Below are 6,000 nucleotides of genomic sequence, written 5' to 3'. Positions count from 1 at the left end.
CGGAGTCCGTAGTGGATGCTGGGCGCCCATCCCAAGTGCGGATTATCTGCAATACTGTACATAGTTATTGTTAACAAATTCGGGTTATATTGTTAAGGAGCCATCTTTAAGAGGCTCTTTCTGTTATCATACTGTTAACTGGGTTTAGATCACAAGTTGTACGGTGTGATTGGTGTGGCTGGTATGAGTCTTACCCGGGATTCAAATTGCCTCCCTTATTGTGTACGCTCGTCCGGGCACAGTACCTAACTGGAGTCTGGAGGAGGGTCATAGGGGGAGGAGCCAGTGCACACCACCTGATCTGGTAAAAGCTTTACTTTTTTGTGCCCTGTCTCCTGCGGAGCCGCTATTCCCCATGGTCCTTTCAGGAACCCCAGCATCCACTACGGACTCCGAGAAATAGAATTATCGGTAAGTAAATTCTTATTTTTGAAAGTGCCAATAATTCAGAAGAGCAAAACCAGGTTAGATTTATCAAAGCTTGTAGAGAGATAACGTACCAACCAATCAGGTCCTAACTGCCATGTTAAAGCCATTGTTTGCAAAATGTCAGTTAGGAGCTGGTTGGTTGGTACTTTATGTCTCTTTATGTTTTGTTAAATCTCTCCTATAGAATGATAAGTATGGGTTTGCTTTTAACGAACATCACTAATGTAAAAAGTTTATTTTGTGTGTAGACTTCAATAAAAGACGCAGGCTTATGTGTATTTTATGGCAAACAGTGTTTTGGACAGAAAAGAAGGGGACAAATGAGCAAACAGAAGCAGCTGGATGAGTGACGGGACTATGAGGTGGTCACAACAGGAGCAAAGATTGCACTGCATGACGGGTGGTTTCTAAAAAACACATCAGCATCGGATCTCCGCCACGGATGACAAAATCATTGACCATCGGTGGTAAATAATGCTTATCCATCCCTACATTAAAAGTGTATTGTCGATATACATATCCATAAAGTGCACACAGGTTCAGAAGTTATCCAGCCCAAATCTCCCCCCCAAAAAATAGGATTTTAATACCTACCGGTAAATCCTTTTCTCTTAGTCCGTAGAGGATGCTGGGGACATCAAAAGAACCATGGGGGGTATAGACGGGATCCGCAGGAGACATGGGCACTTTAAGACTTTGAAAAAAGGGGTGTGCACTGGGTCCTCCCTCTATGCCCCTCCTCCAGACTCCAGTTATAGGAACTGTGCCCAGGGAGATGGACAAATTTCGAGGAAAGGATTTATTGTTAACAAAGGTGATATTCATACCAGTACACACCGCAAACACGCCACAAAACATGACATTCAACAGAACCCAAGCCAACGGCATGAATCAATGTCAACAACAGGCTGACTATAAACATAACACAACATGCGCGTAACCAAAATTAATAACTGCAGATACAGTACGCACGGGGACAGGCGCCCAGCATCCTCTACGGACTAAGAGAAAAGGATTTACCGGTAGGTATTAAAATCCTATTTTATCATACGTCGTAGAGAATGCTGGGGACACCAAAAGAACCATGGGGTTATACCAAAGCTCTAGAACGGGCGGGAGAGTGCGGATGACTCTGCAGCACCGATCGACCAAACTTTAGGTCGTCATCGGCCAGGGTATCAAACTTGTAAAACCTCGCAAAAGTGTTTGAACCCGACCAAGTAGCAGCTCGGCAAAGTTATAATGCCGAGACCCCTTGGGCAGCCGCCCAAGAAGAGCCCACCTTCCTAGTAGAATGGGCCTTCACCGATTCCGGTAATGGTAATCCGGCCGTGGAATGAGCATGCTGAATCGTGTTACAGATCCAGCGTGCAATTGTTTGTTTGGAAGCAGGACACCCAATCTTGTTGGGAGCATACAGGACAAACAGAGCTTCGGTTTTCCTAACCCGAGCCGTCCTGGCGACAGACTTTCAGAGCTCTGACCACATCCAAAGATTTTGACTCAACGAAAGCGTCAGTAGCCACTGGTACCACAATAGGTTGTTTCATGTGGAAAGATTAAACCACCTTCGGCAGAAATTGTTGCAGAGTTTTCAACTCTGCTCTATCTTCATGAAAGATTAAATAAGTGCTCTTGTGAGACAAGGCTGCTAACTCAGACACGCGCCTTGCGGACGCCAAAGCCAACAGGGTGATCACTTTCCAAGTGAGAAACTTCAACTCCACCATCTGTAAAGGCTCAAACCAATGTGACTGAAGGGACTGCAACACCACGTCAAGATCCCATGGTGCCACAGGAGGCACAAATGGAGGTTGGATGTGTAACACACCCTTCACGAAACTTTGAACTTCTGGAAGGGAGGCCAATTGTTTTTGAAAGAAAACCGATAAGGCTGAAATTTGAACCTTAATTGAGCCCAACTTTAGGCCCGCCTCTACACCTGCTTGTAGAAAATGGAGAAAACGTCCTAGCTGAAACTCTTCCGCAGGAGCCTTCTTGGATTCACACCAAGATACATACTTCCTCCAAATGTGGTGGTAATGTTTAGACGTTACTCCCTTACTGGCCTGAAGAAGTGTGGGAATTACTTCACTGGGAATACCCTTCCGAGCTAAGATCTGGCGTTCAACAGCCATGCCGTCAAACGTAGCCGCGGTAAGTCTTGGTATACTCACGGCCCCTGCAGCAACAGGTCCTTACGCAGAGGAGGAGGCCAGGGATCTCCTATGAGTAATTCCTGAAGATCTGGATACCAACCCCTCCTTGGCCAGTCTGGGGCAATGAGGATCGCTTGAACCTTTATTCTTCTTATGATATTTAGAACTTTTGGAATGAGAGTAAGTGGAGGGAACACATACACCGACGGAAACACCCACGGTGTCACCAGTGCATCCACTGCTATTGCTTGAGGGTCCCTGGACCTAGAACAATATGTCTGAAGCTTTTTGTCTACGTGAGGAATTCCCCAACGACTTGTGACTTCCGTGAAAACCTCTTGATGGAGGCTCCATTCTCCTGGATGGAGATCGTGTTGGCTGAGAAAGTCTGCTTCCCAGTTGTCCACTCCTGGAATGAAGATCGCTGACAGCGCTCTTGTATGCTTCTCTGCCCAGCAAAGAACCTTCGTGACTTCTGCCATTGCTGCTCTGCTTTTTGTTCCGCCTTGGCGGTTAATGTACGCTACTGCTGTCACATTGTCCGATTGGATCAGCACGGGCAGTTTGCGAAGAAGATGTTCCGCCTGTACAAGGCTGTTGTAAATGGCCCTTAACTCCAGTACGTTTATGTGGAGACAAGGGTGGTCATTCCGAGTTGTTCGCTCGTTATTTTTCTTTCGCAATGGAACGATTAGTCGCTAATGCGAATGCGCAATATTTGCAGTGCGACTGCGCCAAGTAAATTTGCTATGCAGTTAGGTATTTTACTCACGGCATTACGAGACTTTTTCTTTGTTCTGGTGAACGTAATGTGATTGACAGGAAGTGGGTGTTTCTGGGCAGAAACTGGTCGTTTTATGGGTGTGTGCGAAAAAACGCTGCCGTTCCTGGGAAAAACGCGGGAGTGTCTGGAGAAACGGGGGAGTGTCTGGGCGAACGCTGGGTGTGTTTGTGACGTCAAAGCAGGAACGACAAGCACTGAACTGATCGCAGATGCCGAGTAAGTGTGGAGCTACTCAGAAACTGCTAAGAAGTGTCTATTCGCAATTCTGCTAATCTTTAGTTCGCAATTTTAATATGCTAAGATTCACTCCCAGTAGGCGGCGGCTTAGCGTGTACAAAGCTGCTAAAAGCAGCTTGCGAGCGAACAACTCGGAATGAGGGCCAAGATTCCTGGCTTGACCATCTTCCTTGAAAGTTTACCCCTTGCGTGACTGCACCCCATCCTCGGAGACTTGCATCCGTGGTCATTAGGATCCAGTCCTGGATTCCGAACCTGCGCCCCTCCAGGAGGTGAGAGCTGTGCAGCCACCACAGGAGCGATATTCTGGTCTTTGAGGACAGGACTATCTTCCGGTGCATGTGTAGGTGGGATCCAGACCACTTGTCCAACAAGTCCCACTGAAATACTCTGGCATGGAATCTGCCACACTGAATGCCCTCATAGGTCGCCACCATCTTCCCCAGCAACCGAGTGCACTGATGGATTGACACTCTTGGTGGTTTCAGAATTTGTTTGACCAGTTCTGTGTCCAGTATCATCCCTAAAAATGACAACCTCGTTGCCGGAATCAACTGTGATTTTGTCAAGTTCAGGAGCCAACCATGTTAGTGAAGAACTTTCAGAGACAGGGACACATTTTTCACCAACTGGTCCCTGGATCTCACCTTTATCAGGAGATCGTCCAAGTACGGGATAATTGTGACTCCTTGTTTGCGAAGGAGAACCATCATTTCCGCCATTACCTTGGTGAAAATCCTCGGAGCCGTGGATAGACCAAATGGCAATGTCTGAAATTGGTAATGACAATCCTGAATTGCAAACCTCAAGTAAGCCTGGTGTAGAGGATAAATGGGGATATGTAAGTAGGCATCTTTTATGCCCACCGGCACCATAAAATCCCCTTCCTCCAGACTGGAGATCACTGCTCGGAGAGACTCCATTTTGAATTTGAATTGTTTTAGGTAGAAATTGAGGGATTTCAGGTTCAGGATTGGCCTGACTGAGCCATCCGGCTTTGGAACCACAAAAAGACTTGAATAAAAGCCTTCTCCTTGTAGTGACCGGGGAACCCTGACGACAACCTGATTTTGACACAACTTTTGTATGGCGTTGCAAATTACCTCCATGTCCGGAAGAGAAACTGGCAAGGCCGATTTGAAAAATCGGTGAGGGGGGACGTCTTGAAACTCCAGTTTGTACCCTTGGGATATTATTTGTAAAACCCATGGGTCCAGGTCCGAATGAACCCAGAACTGACTGAAGAGTTTGAGACGTGCCCCCACCGGTGCGGACTCACGCATAGGAGCCCCAACGTCATGTGGTGGAATTGGCAGAAACCTGGGAGGACTTCTGCTCCTGGGAACCTGACAAGGCTGGTGACCATTTACCTCTCCCCCTTCCTCTAATAGCAAGGAAGGAAGAACCTCGGCCCTTTCTGTATTTATTGGGCCGAAAGGACTGCATCTGATAGTGGTGCGTTTTCTTTTGTTGTGGGGGAACATAAGGCAAAAAGGATGACTTACCCGCGGTAGCTGTAGATACCAAATCATCAAGGCCGTCACCAAATAAGGCCTTACCTTTATATGGTAGAGACTCCATACTTTTCTTGGAATCAGCATCAGCATTCCATTGGTGAATTCACAACGCTCGTCTTGCTGAGACCGCCATGGCATTGGCCTTTGATCCCAAAAGGCCAATATCCCTCGCAGCTTCCTTTAGGTAAACTGCCGCGTCCTTGATATAACCCAGCGTCAAGAGGATGTTATCCCTGTCTAGGGTATCTATGTCAGATGACAAGTTATCTGCCCACTTTTCAATAGCACTACTCACCCACGCCGAGGCAATGACCGGTCTGAGTAGTGTCCCTGTGGTCGTATAAATGGATTTTAACGGTCTGCCGGGTCTTTAAGGGCTGCTGTGTCCGGTGACGGAAGAGCCACCTTTTAAGACAACCGTGATAGGGCGTTGTCCACAATGGGCGGTGACTCCCATTTTTCCCTATCCCCCGTGGGAAACGGATAAGCTACCAGAATCCTTTTGGGAATCTGAAATCTTGTCAGGACTTTCCCAGACTTTATCAAATAAAGCATTCAGTTCATGAGAGGGAGGAAACGTTATTTCAGGTTTCTTTTCCTTATACATACAGACCCTTTTATCCGGAACAGCAGGGTCCTCAGTAATATGTAATACCTCTTTTATAGCCACAATCATGTACTGAATGCTCTTTGCCAATTTTGGATCTAATCTGGAATCACTATAGTCGACACTGGAATCAGAGTCCGTGTCGGTATCAGTGTCTGCCAACTGGGTAAACGTACGTTTCTGTGACCCTGAGGGGACCTGAACTTGTAATAACATATCTTCCACAGATTTCTTCCATGCCTGAGTCTGAGACTCAGACTTGTCCAA

The sequence above is a fragment of the Pseudophryne corroboree genome, assembly GCF_028390025.1.
Source record: "Pseudophryne corroboree isolate aPseCor3 chromosome 3 unlocalized genomic scaffold, aPseCor3.hap2 SUPER_3_unloc_3, whole genome shotgun sequence".
Taxonomy (NCBI): domain Eukaryota; kingdom Metazoa; phylum Chordata; class Amphibia; order Anura; family Myobatrachidae; genus Pseudophryne; species Pseudophryne corroboree.
The sequence above is the reverse complement of the archived record's forward strand: the minus strand, read 5'-3'. Positions refer to the sequence as shown.